This window comes from Manis javanica, chromosome 3 (assembly GCF_040802235.1).
Source record: "Manis javanica isolate MJ-LG chromosome 3, MJ_LKY, whole genome shotgun sequence".
Lineage (NCBI taxonomy): Eukaryota > Metazoa > Chordata > Mammalia > Pholidota > Manidae > Manis > Manis javanica.
Genome location: NC_133158.1, coordinates 112,748,204 through 112,765,736, shown reverse-complemented (window position 1 = coordinate 112,765,736; position 17,533 = coordinate 112,748,204). Strand labels below are relative to the sequence as shown.

Here is a 17,533-nt window from a genome sequence, read left to right as displayed (position 1 = left end):
GAAGTAGAATAAAATGCTGTCAGCATTTCTGCCCAAGGCCTGGCATCTGCATGGTAGGGCCCCAGAGCTGGGAGAGTGGACACCAATCTCTTGAGAACTAGAGGGTCCCTACAAACTCAGAACAGCCTCCTAAAGAGGAAACGGCAGGTAATATAAACAGAAAGGGATGGGGTCCTCTTCTAGGGAGAGTCAGGAAAGTCTTCATAAAGAAAAATGTTTAAAACTTGGGATTCTCCATTTTTAAATAATTTTTCTCTTCTTCCCTGTTCTCTGTTACACACACCGCACAATTTCATCTTTCCTTCATGATTATCAGCAAACACCAGAGATTTTTTTCCTGCCTCTGCCCAGTAAAGCGCAGTTTCCTGGGGTGCAAATAACAAAGAAATTTGTAATTTCTAGATACTTACATATGTATTTAAATATTCAATGTCTGGGTCTTTGTGACTACAAAGTATTTAGTCAGAGTAGTCAAAAATCTCAGGCAATTTGAAATAAATCAGTCTAAGTATTCCCATATTAATTTACTCATACAACCAATAAATACTGAGTGTATTGCATGTGCCAGGAACTATCCAAGGTATAAGGAGTGCACAAAACACAGACTATTGTTTGGTGATAGATAAGCTCTTGGTGAACTAAGCAGACTTTTCACGGTCTTGTTATTTCTTTGACTGTGTGATAAAGAGCCTCTTTCTGTGTCCTCGGTTCTGTCTCGGCTGTCACAGGCTGTCAGCTCATGTCTGGTATGCACAGAGTTTGGGCTGCTTGGCAGTGAAGCATCATTCCCACTCACTCTCAGTGTGATAGGATCTATGTGTATATTATAATTTCAACATTCTTTATGCTGGAGGTTAAGTGCGGGTTCCAGAATGGCAGGCTCTCAAAGGGCCAGTAGTGACTGACCGTGCCAACTGAGGCCCAGGTCCTGAGGTCCAGGACTGTTTAGCCTAGATAGTTTCTTCTTCTAATTTCCCAGCAAACTTGGACTAGATAATTGTAGATTTAATTAGAGAGTAGGAAGTTCTGCCTGCTGTCCCAGGGGAATTCATTTCATTCTGAACATATTAGCCTAGGAAGAGCCCCCTACTCTTCCCAGACCCCACTTTTAGAGGACTGCTGATATTGGGGTCAGGGCTTGGGGGAGGTGGGGGATGAGGCACTCATGGTTGGCCACCAAGGAGAAGGCCAGAGGGCCCAGTCCTATGGGAAAGAGAATGGTAGGGTAAGCTAGAAAAAGCCAGTGGTTTTTAGGCGCTTTCTGTTGTGTCCAGACTCCTGTGGGCTTAACAGAAGTAGAAACTGGGGGCCTGTTAGGACTTCCATAGGAGAAGGTATTTTTCCAAGATTCTGAGAAGTGGATCTCAGTAGGGTGGAAAAGTTGGGAATGGGAGGTGTCCCGAGCACAGTCCCCGGGGAGTGGACTTCCCGTGTTCAGGAGGCAAGGCTGAATCTAAACCAAAGGGTAAGGCTGAACCACAGAGACAGAAGCTAAGGCCTCCTGTCTAAGAGCTCCCTCAAGCCCAGTGGCTCAATGGGACCAGCTTCTCAGGTTCTCACCCAGGAACATTTTAAAGACCCTGAGCTGAGGTTGGCAGTCTCTCAGTTACCCTGGATTGGAAACTTGGAATCCTTACCCAGGGGTATCTTCACAGCTTCCCACTGTTGGTGATTCCTCAGGTCTGTACACTCTTCAGCTGCTGTCCAAGGGCGAGTCTCTGGAGGACCTGGGAACCCAACGTGATCCCAGGTTCACTCAGCCTTATCCATGGACAACATAATGTATACAGTCTGTCTTGCTAGGTAAATTGAAAATAAAAGCTCTAGCTGTAACACGATTTGCAACAGATGAGTCAGTCCTTAGGATTTATGTATTCCAGTTTTACTGGAGGGGTCAAGAGCCCCTGTCTCACAACTCCTCATTCCCCCCATCCTCTCAGTCCCTGTTCCTTTTCTGCCCTCCATTTCTAAGTGACATCTTCCTTAGCTCTCTAATCCTTGCACCAGTAAGCTTAGCTCTTCCCTGTCACAGCCCCTACTGCTCTGGAAACTTGGACACAGGCTCACTGGTGTGCCTCTCTACCACACGGTCAGCTCCCTGGTGGGGAAACCTTTACTTGGTTTGCTTTAACCTCTCTCCATGCACAGCACTACACTCAGCACAGGGCAAGGGGCTCCATTAGACGCTTGCTGGATGAAGGAATAATGAGGGAATATAAAGATGCATCTGATGTGGATGTCAGGTGACTTGGGGCAGATGCTGATAATCAGCTTGGCATGAATATGCCAGGTGCCCACTTTGTGCCGGACACAGTGCTGGAAGGACTTCACTGCCACTCGCTCACCTTCCTCTCAGCCAGAAAGGCTTCCTTACCCCTGCGCTTGCCCCCGGCAGGGTACAGGTCCCTCTGCACTTCCAGGGCCTTGACAAGTACATAAAGAATGCCCCTTCAGATGGCATCCTCATCAGCTTACATTCAGATTGCTTTCTCCCAAAAAATTAAATTGTGTTTTCTTGCTGTAGAGGTATAATAATCCCTGAAAGTTTGTTTTGTGTTCCATAAAATGACACCCTTCTGCCTGCCTCATCCTTACCATGGCATTACCTTCTCTCAGTTTTCTACAGTCCTCTCTTGTGCTCCTTCTTCCTTTTTGATAGACTTCCTTGTCCCTGACAAGGGACTCCTTGCTTACAGTAGATCTCAGCCTCAACCCAGCATCCCTTGGCTTTGTACACAGATGATGAAAGAGGAAGATTAACCCTTTCTCCTCACGTACAACCCTCTCCCTGCCAACTGAGGCCCAGGTCCTGAGGTCCAGGACTGTTTAGCCTAGATAGTTTCTTCTTCTAATTTCCCAGCAAACTTGGACTAGATAATTGTAGATTTAATTAGAGAGTAGGAAGTTCTGCCTGCTGTCCCAGGGGAATTCATTTCATTCTGAACATATTAGCCTAGGAAGAGCCCCCTACTCTTCCCAGACCCCACTTTTAGAGGACTGCTGATATTGGGGTCAGGGCTTGGGGGAGGTGGGGGATGAGGCACTCATGGTTGGCCACCAAGGAGAAGCAGTACCGGAGCTGGGTGGGGTGGTGGAGGGTGTGGGATGAGGTAAAGAAAGAAGATGCTGGGATGGGTGGGAACCAGGGCAGGATTCAAAGGAACCAGCGGCAAGGTGGGTCACTTATGAATGGCCAGAGGCACAGAGGTGCTGGGGCCTTCTTTCTAGGACTAATATTGAGGGAGGCATTTTCTGGGAAGGACTGAGATTAAAACACATGTGTGTTTGTGTGCACACACATGCAGCATCAAACAGTACTGCAGGTTAGCAACCCAGATGGGATTGAGGTGTTGGGGTTGGGTACCCTGTAAATTGTGCCTACTAGTCACTGTAAGAACTAGGACTAGACACTGGCTACATTAGGAGGAAATTGCATTAGGAAGGCTATAGCAGCTAAGACTTAGGGCAATGCTATGTGAGAAAAGTGCTGGAGAGCTATTCACTTCTCTCGCTTCTCTCTCCTTCTCCATCCTACTTTCTACGCTGAGAGATGACTATGGCCACAGGGTCTACGTCCTTGGGCCACCAGTTGGTTTCAGCCAAGGAGAGCCTTAGCAGTTAGAGGGAGGGAGGAGAAAGATGTCAGGTATTTATTTCCCTGGCTCCATCCCTGTGACATGGCCCTTCATCTGGCTGTTTCCTTCTTTTCGATACATTGCGGCTCTGCACAGCTCTCTCTTTCCTGGTGCTGGGAGCCTATCTCTCCCCTGTTCCTGTCAGACAGTGATGGTTTGCTGCTTCTAGCCTGGGCTTCTGAACTATCCTTTCTGTTTCTCCCATACTCCAACTTATATTTGTTATTAGTTAGCCCCTTTATGAATAAAACTCCTTAAATCATCCTAATTTGGCAGGCTGTTTGCCTTCCGTTTGGACCCTGACTGATACAGATAGGTAACTGTTTTTCAGTGAGATTCCCATTTTGTTTTTGTCAGGAGCTCAGCTAAGCTGAGATCGCTGAACCATCAGGTGTCAGGGTTGCTAATCAAAGCAACAATAAGCCTAAATGAAAGTAACAGTGAAAGCTTTGGTCCCTGTGATAAGAGCAGCAAGAGGCTAGACCCAGAGAATACCCTGATTCCCTCATTTTCCTTATGAAACAGCACAGCAGTGGAGGGTCAGGTGCTCAGTGCAGATGTGGGGCCTTGTCACTGTTGAGGGAGCCTGAATAAAAGGCTCCAGCAGCTTTATGGGAGGGGGCGGCCCTTGGGCTGGGGGATGGCTGCAGGAACTAGGAGTGGAAAAGTGCTGGGTACAGTCACTGTAGGGAAAAGTGTCTGCACAGTTCTTCCTCCTCCCTCCAAAAGGAAGTCTCAGCAGAAGCACCTGAAGAAGACCTCTGCCCCAGGCCTCAGATAAAGAGACTTATAAATGTGACAGGCATGACTGGCCAGGGACCCAGAGACTAGACCACAAGTCCCCAGACGCTGAGGCCTGGGCTGTGTGCCACATCTGGGGTGGGCAGGGACGTGATCCCAGTGACACCTGCCAGGTCAAGCTTTGTAATTGCCCAGGGTCAGGCTTGAAAAATCATACATGGGTTTTTAACCAAGAGCCAGGCTCCTCAAATGCTTATACACACAAAATGTTAACAGTGGGTTTTCTAGGTCAGGGCTGCCCAACAGATGTAATGTGAATCACATAAGTAATTTTGAGGTTTTTAGGAGTAACATTAAAAAAAAACAGGCAAAATTAATTTGAATAATATGTTATTTAATGCAATACGTCCAATATGTAATTTTAAGCATACAAGTATTTTTTAAAGGTATTAATGATATACTTTATATTACTTTTTTGTACTAAGTCTTCAAAATCCAGTGTGTCTCTTGGGCATACAGCACATCTCAGCTCTGATTTTCACATTTCAAGTGCTCAGTAGCAGCATGTGGCTGGTACTCCCATTAGATGGCACGACATGAGATGACAGGGTTGCAGGCTCTTAAAAAGTACTTTTCAAGTTTTCTACCACAAATGGTATGTTTTAAATTTTATAAGTCTATAGTCTATAAATGTTATCATACCTAGTTTTTGTTTATTTTCTGTTTCGTTTTAGAATAAATTTCCTCTTAAAGATTATAGCCTTGTCGGTGGTGGCTAAGGAGAAAGGGGGCTATTTCCACTGTGTGTGAGCCCCCGGGGCCTCCACCAGACCAGGGGCTGCACTGGGGGCGCCACCCAGGCGGCTGAGGGGCCCTGACTGGTGCTGCTTTCCACGTGGTCTGAGCACCTTCCAGACCAGAGCCAGCTTCCCCATACAGGGCTCTGACCCACCCACTTGAGAATAGGTAACTTTTTCTAACTAACTCTGGATGCTTTTCAGGAAATAAGTGAAATGCTACATTTCGGTTCCAGAGATTGAAGGAAATCTCAAAGATGCAGACTAGCTCTGCTCTACATCTAAAGGTGAGAGTTTGCTGTTGCACTTTGGGACAGTTAAAAAAATAATAATAATTTACAACACAGTGCACAGTCCTAGGTTCACAGAAACACTTGCAGGCTGCTTAGCTGGTTGGCAGGTTGCTTGGTTTGGGAATGGCTGCCATGAGAAACTAGCAGAGGATTGGGCCCCTGGCTACAGCCAGTGTGCAAGTGGAAAAGAACCCTGTCATGAGCGTCAGAACTCCTTCCCTTTGACCTCTCTATTTGCTCTTGAACAAGATTCTTCCTATTGGGGATATGTCTGTTTCTCCACAGACAGGGGCTCAAAGTAAGATCACGAGGTGATCTCTAAGACCCATTCCAGTGGAAGTTTTGTGATTTGTGCCTCTAGAGGAAGCATTTAAAAGCCAGGCAGCCCAAAGATGAATTTGAAAATGACTTCCAAGTCTGATTTCTGGGACAGCTGGGGCCAGAAGAGGAAAGAGCCTGCATCTATCATTAGGACCAACATCGGGTGGAAAAGAACTGCCCTAGTGCCAAGGACCTGAGTAGGCAGGATTTGGTGAGAAATGCCTGGGCAGACAGTGTTAGCAGACACAATACTGCTGATTTTTTTTTTTCCACTGAAGCAATATTTTCCACAGTTCCAGGGAGCTGTGGTCGTTTCCTAACAAGATTTTTCCTATTTTCTGAAGCTGTGGTCTGGCATTTATGATACTGAGAATTTTTAACCTGAACCTCACTTGGGTCCTCCAGGGCTGAGGCTGGTGAGTAGGGTCAGGCCCAGCATGTTCTGTGCAGTGTCCTCTGGCCTCTAAACTGCAGGTACTGCCTTTGTTCCAGTACCTCAGGATTATGGTGTTCAGTGCATAAAATTACAAAATGAAAGAGGTGTAAGCACCTTGAGAGGTCTTTTAGTGTAATCTTTTATTCCACAGGAGAAACTGAGCCCCTGAAAAAGAAAGGGATTTGTCTCAAGCCACATAGTCAGAGAGAAGACAGCTCTCTTGATTCTTGATCCAGGTTCTTTGGATGTGCAGCCAAGACCTGTCCACTTCACATCTTCCTTTGCAGATGTGGAGGGAAGTGACATGGAGAGAGAGAGAATTTAACTTGCTGTATAGAAAATGAAAGTTCCTATGGCCAAGACTCTCATTGACCCTAGTTGGTTTGCTCACTGCACATGTTAGGCAATACATTATTGTTGAATCTATGTAAAGAGCTCTGCCCGATGCTCTGGGCTGCATGGCTGTAGGAGAGCAGAGGCTGGAGTGGCAGCAGTGCCAAGGCCAGAGACTGAGAAGGCTGCTGGGGCAGAGAGGCCCAGAGGCAGAGATCGGCTTGCTGCATGCAGACTTGCTCTAAGGTGGATGGGATTCTAGCACTTGATCTGCCATGCCAGGAGAATAAAGTTGGGTATAAACCTTTTCACCCCAAGAACATTCCACTGTCATTTTTCAGTCTCACCGAATCAAGAGTGAACTTGCCCAGGGCTGAAACCTTCAGGCAAAAGACTTGCTATGAATAGTTTAATATGTTTCAGTGCTGTACTTCTACCTCATTAGTAATCAGGAAATACCCCATCCCTGTCCTTTGGCTTTTAATGTTTATTAGAGGTGATAGATGGAAGAGACACACAAGATCATTCCATAGACATTTGCCAAGAGCTTTCCACTGCTGAGGGTACAGGATAAGTAAGACACTGTCTCATTGCAGCCTGGGAGAGTCACTCTCCCTGGCAACACTGTCCAAGGCAGCAAGCTCAGTAACATCCGTGGAAGGTACTGCTTACAGAGCACAGAGAAGAGGAGCACAGAGAACAGGTGGTTTGCCCTGTCTGGGGCAGGTCAGGGGCTGCAGAAAGAGATAACTGATAGATAAGGTCCACCTGTGTATAATAGACACTGATACTTTAGTCATTTGGTAAAGAAGTTGAATTCAGCCTCCAGGGTGGGCAGGTGTTTGGTTAATCCATGACCATCAGACAAGGGCTATGAGAAACAGGACCTCCCAGCATTTGGTCTCATAAAGTTCTGCCTCATTCGGTAATTATGCAACCCCTTTCTCACCTTTCTTTTTGGTGTTCAGTTTACATTACTGATTAGATGCTCTTGGCTTACTCAAAGCCTAAAAGTTTTGGCCAACGTCTTTCTCATGCCATTAAGGACACAAAGCTTGGCAAAGGAGAGCCAGCTAAATCACTGGCATAACTGGGTATCATTCAGGACCTATAATGGGTCTGGGGATTCCTTTTCCACCAAGAGCCTGGGTGAGAGCTTGATGGGAGTGAAAGTTAATACTCTGGGTCTCTGAACAGAAAATTGGTTTGAAATGTCAAACACCTGGTTTAATTAGTCCTTTCTCCAGATTGTCATTTACTTGTAAAAGGAGCACTATTCAAGTCTTAAATGTCAGCTTCTTGCCCCTGCAAATGTGCGATCAAGTAACCCCCTGAGTACTTCAGCCTGTGCTCTCACACTGAAGCCTGGTGTGGGGAAAATGGAAGATCCGGTGGCCAGGATCCTCACCTGACCCTAAACTACTTGGTGACATAATTGGCCTACCACTGGCTAATGCTTCTACACCCATTGGCAATGAGCTATTACTGACTGAGTCACTATATTAAGAGCTCCTCCTAGTGCTCTCTGTGGAGGCAGAGATGGAGGTGTGTTACAGACCTGCAGACTGCTGGATGCAGATGTGATTCTAGTGCTCCACCTACTGCCATGAGAACAAAGCCAGGTATAAATCCTTTCACCTCAAGAATGTTCTGTTGTCATTTCTTGGTTTCACCAAATCCATAGTGAACTTGCCCAGGGCTTAAACCCTCAGGCAAGACACCTGGGCTCTCTAAGTTAGTGGAACACCCTGTCCTGAAATCAGCCCCAGGGAATGGCCCTAGCTACTGAAGATTTTTGGTTTTTTTTATCTCCTGTGAGTTTAGGGCATCTCTTTCCTGAGGGCAGTCCCTAATTCTTTACCCTTAAAAATCCAAAAGATGACAACTCTTCAAAAACACTTTTAGACCTGAGGTTTGATTCCCAAGCTTGGGTGTCTACCTGGCAGCTCTTCCAGTATCTAGCCCAACTGCTCACAACTGCCTTCTCTTCTATGAGCTGATCCCTCTCTTGGCTCTTGCCTTTCAATGGCCTTCCCCATTCCCCTGAGGCACCATAAGCTTAATGAGAGCCTGTGAGGAGAATGAATCTCCCTTAGCAGTCCTCTAACTTTTGGGATGTACTGTCCCCTCTATAATGTTGGAAAAAAACAAATTAAGCTCTAAGGCAGCCAGAGAGCTAATGAACCTGTCTTTCCCAGGAAAAGGAAAACAAAAGTTCCAACCATTTGCAGCTCCTGGAAATCCCACTGGATGGTGATCAGTCCCAGACCCCCTCACAAGCTCAAATTTGCCTGTTCAGTGATCGTTCTTTGTTCACTTCTCCTCTGCTACCTGAACTGTCTTCCCCACTCCACCTTCAGACACACTGAACAGAGGTTCATCTCAGGGGCAAGAGATGGTGATTTGAGCCACTAGTCATTGTAAATCACTAGTGTGATGTCTTGAAATTCAACGCAGCATAAATCTGTGTCATTTGGCTTATGAGCTGGTATTCCCAGAAACATTTCCAGTACAGATTATTTTAAACGTGAGAGTTCTCTTTTGGCTCCCATCCATTCAAATCATAGAATGATCATTATTGGATATTAATAGATTTGAACTATATTCACAAAACATGAGGTTCCTGCCCAATATTTCCAAATTATTTCTCTAGATGAATTATATATACAGTAATGAGTCAGTTTTAGGAGAAGTGGCTTATCTTCCAAGCCTTACATAACTACACACTGTAATCTTGGCTTTGTTCCTATTCAGATACTGAGCTGAGCAGTGACAAAACAAGCCAGCCCATTCAAGCTAGGACCTTGTTTGACTGTTTTCCCCTCACTAAATTAGCACGTTTCTCGGGCATCATTCAGCACAATGGTTCTCAAGCCTGGCTGCAATTAGAATCACCTGGGGAGCTTTAAAAAATAATCAATGCCCAGGCCCCACTCCAAATCAATTAAAATAGATTTTCTGGGGGTGGGCTTTGGGCATGGGAATTTTTATAAAGTTTCCCTGGTTATGCCAACATGCGGCCATGCATGTGAATAACTGTTTTAAACACAACCAAAATTAATGATTACAGGTTTTGTTTGCATAACAACTGTTATTTAATATTTATATAAATCTTAACATAGTCACACTTCAAGTCAAAAAAAAGCCAAACAGGAATCTATATCCATACAGTGAAAAGTAGAGACACTTGTTCCAATGCTACCTAGATTAGCCAGATATTTGGAGGTCATAAAACAATAACATAGACAAACAATTTTGGTCAAATAAATTTTAGCAACCAGTTTCCCATTTGGCATGTTTCTAGTAGAGTCAGGGCTGTGTGAAAGCAGCAGGCAGTCATTATTCATTGTTTACTCTCTCCATTGAGGGAGCCTGGATGAAAGTCGGTGGTCTAAATACAGTCCTGGGGATGGGGCAACTGAGATTATACCCAGGACACAACCTCCTCACGCTCACACTGGCACCACAGAAGACTATGGCATCTTCTTCAGAATTCCATGACAGCCTGAAGCATCCATCCCAGGGATGTTTTCTTACCCCACCACATCCCCCAGCAAATGTACACCCTGGGCTAGTCCTGAAGGCAACTCTGTTTACCGGGCATCACCATGCTTCAGAAAAGGTACCCTGGCTGCTGTCAGTCTGCAGCTTCCCTGCTGAGGCAGAGCCTGCTTTCCTGAACTTGATTGCCAAATTCATGTGTCCCCAAATGGTCCTTCTCACAGAGAGGTCTGATCTGCAAGCCTTTCAGCATCATTGCTTTAAAAAAGTGGAAGAAATGTCTGCTTCTAATTACCATTTACAGCTCCTTTTTCTCCTCTATAGAAAGCTAACATGGCTCCTTTTTGAAACCTTGCAAATATTTCATATTTCTTTGGGGAGCAGATTTCTTTCTAGGTTTTGGAAAGCTGAAGTCACTGACACATGGCTCCCAGGTGATACTGTTGCTGAGAGCAAACATCCCTCGTTCCTAGCACAGCCAAGCCTGCCTTTTAGGCCATGGGGGGTGGGACAGGGAGAGGTGATCTTGATGTGGAACAGTCCCCAGGGATGCTAGGGGTGGTACTTCTGTGTCTACAGAGACCTCCAGGAGAAGATCTAAATAAGATACTGGTTTGTCTTGAGCCCTGCCCCCACCCCACCCCAACCTTGTCCTAGGCCCCAGGTGATTTTAGTTCAGACTCTATTTAGTATGGACTGCAGAGACACCTTGTACCCCTCAGGGAATTTAAAAAACGCAACAGCACAGATCCTGGGATATCAGGCCTCTGGTCTGATTCTGTGTCCATTCTGAGTCTGGTCCCAATTACCATTGGGCTCCCACTGATTTGTTAGATCCTTTCTATATAAGAGACAAATAGAGCAAGATCTAGTCTGAGGTAACTGGCTACTGAGGTGAGATGCTTCAGGATCCTGTTCACTGGTCTGAATGCCCAAGTCTAGGTCCCCAGGTCAAGTCTTCATCTGTGCATATTCATAAGATCAAGTGTCTTGGGGATTGCAAGACTATTTAATATAGACAGTAGAATGGTAGTACAAGAAGGAACCCTTACATTACAGAGGAGACTGTAAGTCAGCCAAGAGAAGTGACTTTCTCAAGGCCACATACTGGCTAATTCCAGAGGTGGATGAGAACCCAGAAATCCTAATTCCCACATCAGTGTTCTTTCTACTACGCTTGGCTGTCAAATTTTAATGCAAACCACAATACTTGTACAAATTGATCAAAATATTCTTTTCCCAGAAGAGAAAGCTACTTGGGGAAATAACATTATTGATAGAATGTTATTTGGGAGGTACAGAAGGCCAGTCCAGAAGGCGAATGGATAGACATGGATAAAGCCAGGAGTCAGGGGTACAAGAAACCAGGCTGAGAAACCCACGCGGAGGGACACTCACTCCCTGTGTCGGCTGCAGAGACTGAAGCAGCTGGGAAACTTTCTGTAGCTGTATAGACCATCAATAAAGAACCATGGAAAAAGGCCCCAAAGTAACCTAAATCCCTGAGTTAAAAATGAAATTTGTCAGAGAAAGAATAGAGAAATTAACAGAGGGAAAAGTTAATGCCTTCTTAATTGCTCTTTGTTACTGGACATAAGCTGAAGCAAGTAGCAGGAATTCACAGCCCAGAACCCCCAGGGAGAAAAGTCTGGTCACTTGATTCACTTAACCTACTGCCAGCCCAAAAGAGGGAGCGCTGCAGGGACTCAAAGGGATGCTGCTGTTCTTTGGGCAAAAAACCCAGCTGCCAGGATGAAACTGTGGCTGTGTTTGTTCCCATGTCAGTTCAGTTCCACAATTGGGAGGGAAAAGATTCCCTTGATGCCAGGCGTAGGGGCAGAGTTCCCTGGGGCTGATGGTAGGATATGGCTGTTCCCTCCCCTGCTTTTGGAAAAATACAAGCAAAAAAATTTGAATGTGGCTCTTGAACATGTTCATTTTGTCTCAGTGCAACCTGAGCACCTAGCAACCAGGGCTTAGTCTCTGGTGACATGCCCCTCCAGCAGCGCTCCAGAGACTGCCAAAAAGGGCAGGCCACTCAGAGCCCAAGGCCGGTTGTCTTCTAGTTCCAATCAAAGAAAACAATGGGGAGTGACCAGAATGTGCCTGATGGGCTGGAGGTCAGTCCTAGGGCACAGCGCCCCCCCCCCCCGCCCCCTGCTCCACACATGTTTGATCGGACTCCATAAAGGCATCCTGGTAACAAAGAAAATGAGCTGAGAAGGAGATTTCTAAGAAAACGTCAAGGTTTATGTCAAATCAAGAGTGAGCTGGAACCCACCAGACAATGGGTTCCCACACTCTGGTCAGACATTTGACCCCATAGCGGGTGCAAGCCAACTGCCCAGGGACGTCCTCCACTGAGGTTCCGACTTTCCTCCTCACAAACATCAGACCTGGTGGTGGCATTTCAGAGGCTGAGACTGGAAAGCCCAATCTCCACTTGTGTCCTCAGTTCTGTCTCCTACCTTGTGGAAAGCTCCTCCTTCCACAATCTCTTCTCATTCCCAGATCCTGAATAACAGAGCTGCAGACAAGTGTTTATTACTAAAGGGCACCATTACCCACTCAAGGACCTGACAAAGGACACACATTCTGAAGGATACACAGAGAGGACTAAGGAGTGGAAGGAGAGGTCCACCTGTCCTGGGAGTGACAACAGCCCTCATTGCCTAGAAGCAACAGGCAGTACCGTATCTGTTCCAACAAATGCTGGGTTGGAGAGCATGGCATGGTGGTCTCAAAGGTATATAGTTCCACCCAGGGAACTCCCAGGGCCCTTTGGTGACAGAACTTCATTATTTGGTCAGTCAGCATGGGCATGCTGTGAACCCACTCAGTGCCTAGCTCTGGTTGGCACAGGAGGACCACAGGGAGGAAGACAGACACAGCCCCACGCTCATGGAATTTACAGAGGAAATGGCCAGCAAACCAGAAACTTCAGGAGCCCCCAGTGTTGTGAAGAAGCGAGGGAGCAGAGGGAGCATCTACTGGAGCCTGGGCCAGGCAGGCCTCCCAGGGAGGAGACAGGACTCTGAGATCTGGGACCAAAAGGCATCAGGCAAAGGGCATTGGCAGGCACCAGCAGGAAAACTGCCCTGGAGATCCATCTCCTCTTCTCCCATAATCATAGAATTTTTCAGTTGAGTATGTGGCTTCCCAGGAAATGACTGTATTTCCCAACCTCTCTTAAAGCTAGATGTGAATATGTGACCACATTCTAGCCAGTGGGAAATGAGAGGAAGAGGTGTATAAACTGTGGGAATGGGGGAAGGGGCCTGCCCCTTCTGCTGGCTCCAATGTGGCAGTGGTGGGGAGCCTAGTTGGAGCATGAAGAAAGGTAACACTTTTGGCAAAAGAGAGGACCATCTGGGCCTCTGATGGCTTCTCAGACTTTAGCTGCCATACCACCTTGGAGTTTTATATGAAAGGGAAATAAATCTCTGTGTTGTTTAAGCCATTGTTATTTTAGTCTCTGTTACAACAACCAAAGCATTATCTTAATTAATGTGCAGTACAGGGGAGCCACAACGTGCTTCTGCATATCTTAACTGCAGGTGATCTTCCCAAGAGCTGGATAACTAGGGAATTATTATTAGCATTTTAGTCTTACAGACACTGAGGCTGAGAGAGAGAATTGTCTCCTTCAAGGCCACAGAGTGCTGGAACCAGGAACTCAAAACTCAAGACTTCATCCTTTTCGAGTCCTGGGAACATGCACTAAGCCACACTGCCACTCCCTCTCTAATGTGACTTTTGGTGCTTCCTCTGTTCATGAGATGAGGTTTCACCAAACCATCCAACTTCATCCCCCCTCTATGCCAGTCCAGCCATTGACTCATGGTCTTGATGCACATGTCCTGACCAGCCCCAGCAACAGGTTTAAGTGCCTACATGGTAGGGTGATTTCAGGTCAGGGATATAAGACTATTGTCACTTTTTTCAGGAAACCTCTTAAATTTTCATCTCAAAGGCAGTACAGTTGAACAACGTGGGCTTGAGCTGTGCAAGTCCACTTATACATGGTTTTTTTTTTTCAGTAAAGATACTGGAAAAATTTTTGGAGATTTAGGACAATTTGAAAAAACATTTTCTTTTCTCTAGCTTACTTTATTGTAAGAATACAATAGATAATAATATACGAAATATGTGTTAATTGACTGCTATCAATAAGGCTTCTGGTCAACAGTAGGCTATTAGTAATAAGGTTCTCTGGGAGAATTAAAAGTCATACACAGATTTTTGACCACAGGGGTTGGGGGTGGTTAGTGGGCCTAACCCCTGTGTGCCATTCAAGGTTCAGCTGTACTTGTAATAACCCCCCTCCTCAGTTTAACCTTTCTTTCCTTGTGCAAAGAACCCAGGAATTCTTGAAGATGCCAGTATCTAGAGAACCAAGGGGACACCCTCCTTCTTTGTGAGGGCAAGTGGCTTCTCTCCATATTATGATAGTCTAGACTTCCGGCAGGAGCAGCCCAGCTCCTCCAGGCTCTGTTCAGGACACTGTACAAGGACAATTTCGCTATTTTATCATTGGTCAGCCCTTTGACTGGTTGCATGGGAAATTGTGGGCTAAGCCATGCTCACACAAATCCTCAGTCACTGTTTTCATAATGAGGCACGCCTCAGATTATGACTCACCTCTAGGGCACAGCATCTGAATAATTCAGATTTTAAAATATTGATTTTTATTCCTCACAGCCAGAAGACAGCTGTAAACAAGCATTTGGTTTGACCAGGCCATTGGGGGCCTCAGATGCTTTATAACTTGCAGAGATTTAATGGGACCTTCAGGGTGCAGAGACTGAAGCACCCAGAGAGGAAAGGATGCCGTGGACACCCCTGGGATGCCTCGGGGTGGGGATGGGGTGCAGGTCATACCCTCAGCTGGGTCTCAGATAAGCAAACTGCGCAGCTCAGAAGGCCCCTCTGGATGCCTTCCTCTTCTCTCTCATGAAGACCCCACCATGTTCCTTGGTCGCTACCCTCAGAAGGGACCTGAAAATAATGCTCCTTTCTCAGTGCTGCTGTATTCCTCTAATTGTTTTTCCCATGAATTGCCATATTTACTTTGGAACAGGAGATTTCTTTTAATTGGTAATAATTCTGAGGCACCCAGAGGATTCTTTAAAATGTTTTGTGAATCTTCACAAAAGATTATTGGAACTCTCAGACAGCCCTTTCCTCTTCCCACCCAACACCCTGACCTTGGGTGATTTGCACAGTCCCACAGTTCCACTCTCTGCCTGTGTCCCCCAGGAGGCTCCTGGGTGCGCATCACAGTCATTTCCCTTTCCTGAATTTCTGACCCACGCGTCCATCCTCCTCATGGGTAGGCCCTGATACCCCACAGCTTTCTCAAACCGCCTTGCCCCAGACGGAGTCACTGTCTCATCCCAGGCCTGCTCCTTATCCTGTCTCTCCCTTGGATGATGGTGTCTCCACCTCCCAGTCACCTGAGTCGGAAGCCTGAGAATCAGTGTAGCCATCTGGTAACTGAGTTCTGGCAGCTGCTCTTGAATGTCTTCTATGTCTATTCTTCTCTCCGTTTGCTTTCCAAGTGTGCTCCAAACAGCCTCCTAACTGATCGCTTACAGCATTCTCATTTCTCCAATCTGTTCTCTATCCTGTTATAAGAGCAATCTTCTAAATGGCAAACGTGATCCTTGCAGAGTTTTAGAATTCTTTCAGAGGCTCCCTCATGCCCTCAAGATAAAATCTAAATTCTTTAGCAGGGCCAAAGGAGGTCCTTCCTGACCTGGCCCTGCCCACCTCTCTCTCCCTCCCACTGCCTGGACACTGTGCTCCCTACCTGCCGTGCTGTCACGCCCCTGGGCTTCTGCCCCTGTTGTCTCTGCCTGTTAGAATGCCCTTCCTCCATGTCCTTCCTGGGACTTCAGCTTTTTCTCTGGGAATATTAATATATTAATTCATCTAGCCATTCATCAATCAGTCACTTCATTTAACAAGTATGAAATACCTCCTTATGCCAGCTCCTGTGCTAAGCACTGAGGATATGAAGTTAAGTGAGACACACTCTATGTCTGCAAAGAGCTGGCAGTCCAGTGGGGAAGACAGACACTAAGGCAGATCATGACATCATGATGTGACCAATGCTGCAGAGGCTGAGAGAGGCACAGCAATGAACGCTGGCCTAGGGTCCCCTCCTCTGAGGCTCTCCTACCAGAGATCTCTCTCTGCCCCTAGATGACAACTGCCTACCGTTCCACTTCCCCCTCCCATTAGACTAGGAGACCCTTAAGGGTAAAGACTGTATTATTCATCTCTGTATTCAGCCATTCAGCAAATTTTATTAAATGCCTTTTGTATGCAAGCCCTTTTAGTTGCAGTGGAGAGAGCATATAATAATACAGACTAAACCCTCTGCCCTCATGAAGGTTAGTGTGCCTAACACTGTGTTTGGCATATATATCATAGTCTCTGGAGGAATATTTGTTGAGTGAATGGTGGGTAGGTTCAGTGGCATATGTGCATTGTCCTAAAACTTCTGGAGGGCACTTGTAGGAAGAGGAACACACTTGTTCAAGGATATTTCAAAGGGCAGCACTAGGACCAACGCAGGTACATTATTACATGAGACCTGGTTTGGGAAAAGTAGGAAGAATTTTCTGTTAGTAAAAGCTATTCCATGGTATGATATGATGATAGTAAATAAATGATAATACAGAAGCTTTTAGAAGGGCTTCTTACAGTGGGTTCAAGGAGATTAAGCCAAATGACCTTCAGGTCTTTCCAAATCTGAAATTTCATTTGAAAACACTGAAGTTTGTCTAAAATGTTCAGCCATCAACATGTGTGGCAAATTGGCCATTGACTTGTGGATATTTTCTCCACAAAGGGCAACTAGCAAACATTGTCACCTGTGGCAGTTTCACACCAACTTTACCAAAGAGAACACTACTTGGGTATGCGGAGACTTCTCTGTCTCACTCAGCACCTGAATCTCAGCTCCTGGCCAACTCTGACCCTTGGGAGGAAACCAGAGGGCAAGAGGATGAGCTGGTGTTCACAATCCTTCTAGACTGAGCACAAGTTCATTTAATGAAATATTATTTAGCTGTTATAAAAACAGAAGGCATAAAAAAGCAGTAGACTCATAGACACCGAGAAGGGACCAGTGGTTACCAAGTGCCTTGATAACCAACGGGGAAGGGTTGGGGAGAAGGAGGGGAAAGGGGAAGGGGATTAAGGGGCAAATAATTTGCAATCACAATACAGGTTGGTCATGGGGATGGCAGTACAACATGGAGAATACAGCTAATAACTCTGTAACATCTTACTACATTGATGGGCAGTGACCTCACTGGAGGGGGTGAGGATTTGATAATATGGGTAACTGTTGAACCACTATGTTGGGTATTTGAAACCAACATAAGATTGTATACCAGTGATACTTTAATTAAAAAAGAATAAAGATAGATACACTGTTACATATAAGAAATTATTTAACTGTTA

The 17,533-nt window shown here is 45.9% G+C and overlaps 1 long non-coding RNA gene across 1 annotated transcript in view; it reads left to right on the top strand.

Annotated features, from left to right (window-relative positions):
- LOC108391084 (uncharacterized) overlaps positions 1-17,533 on the top strand; it is a 95,122-nt gene that overhangs the window by 54,103 nt on the left and 23,486 nt on the right. The window lies entirely within an intron of this gene.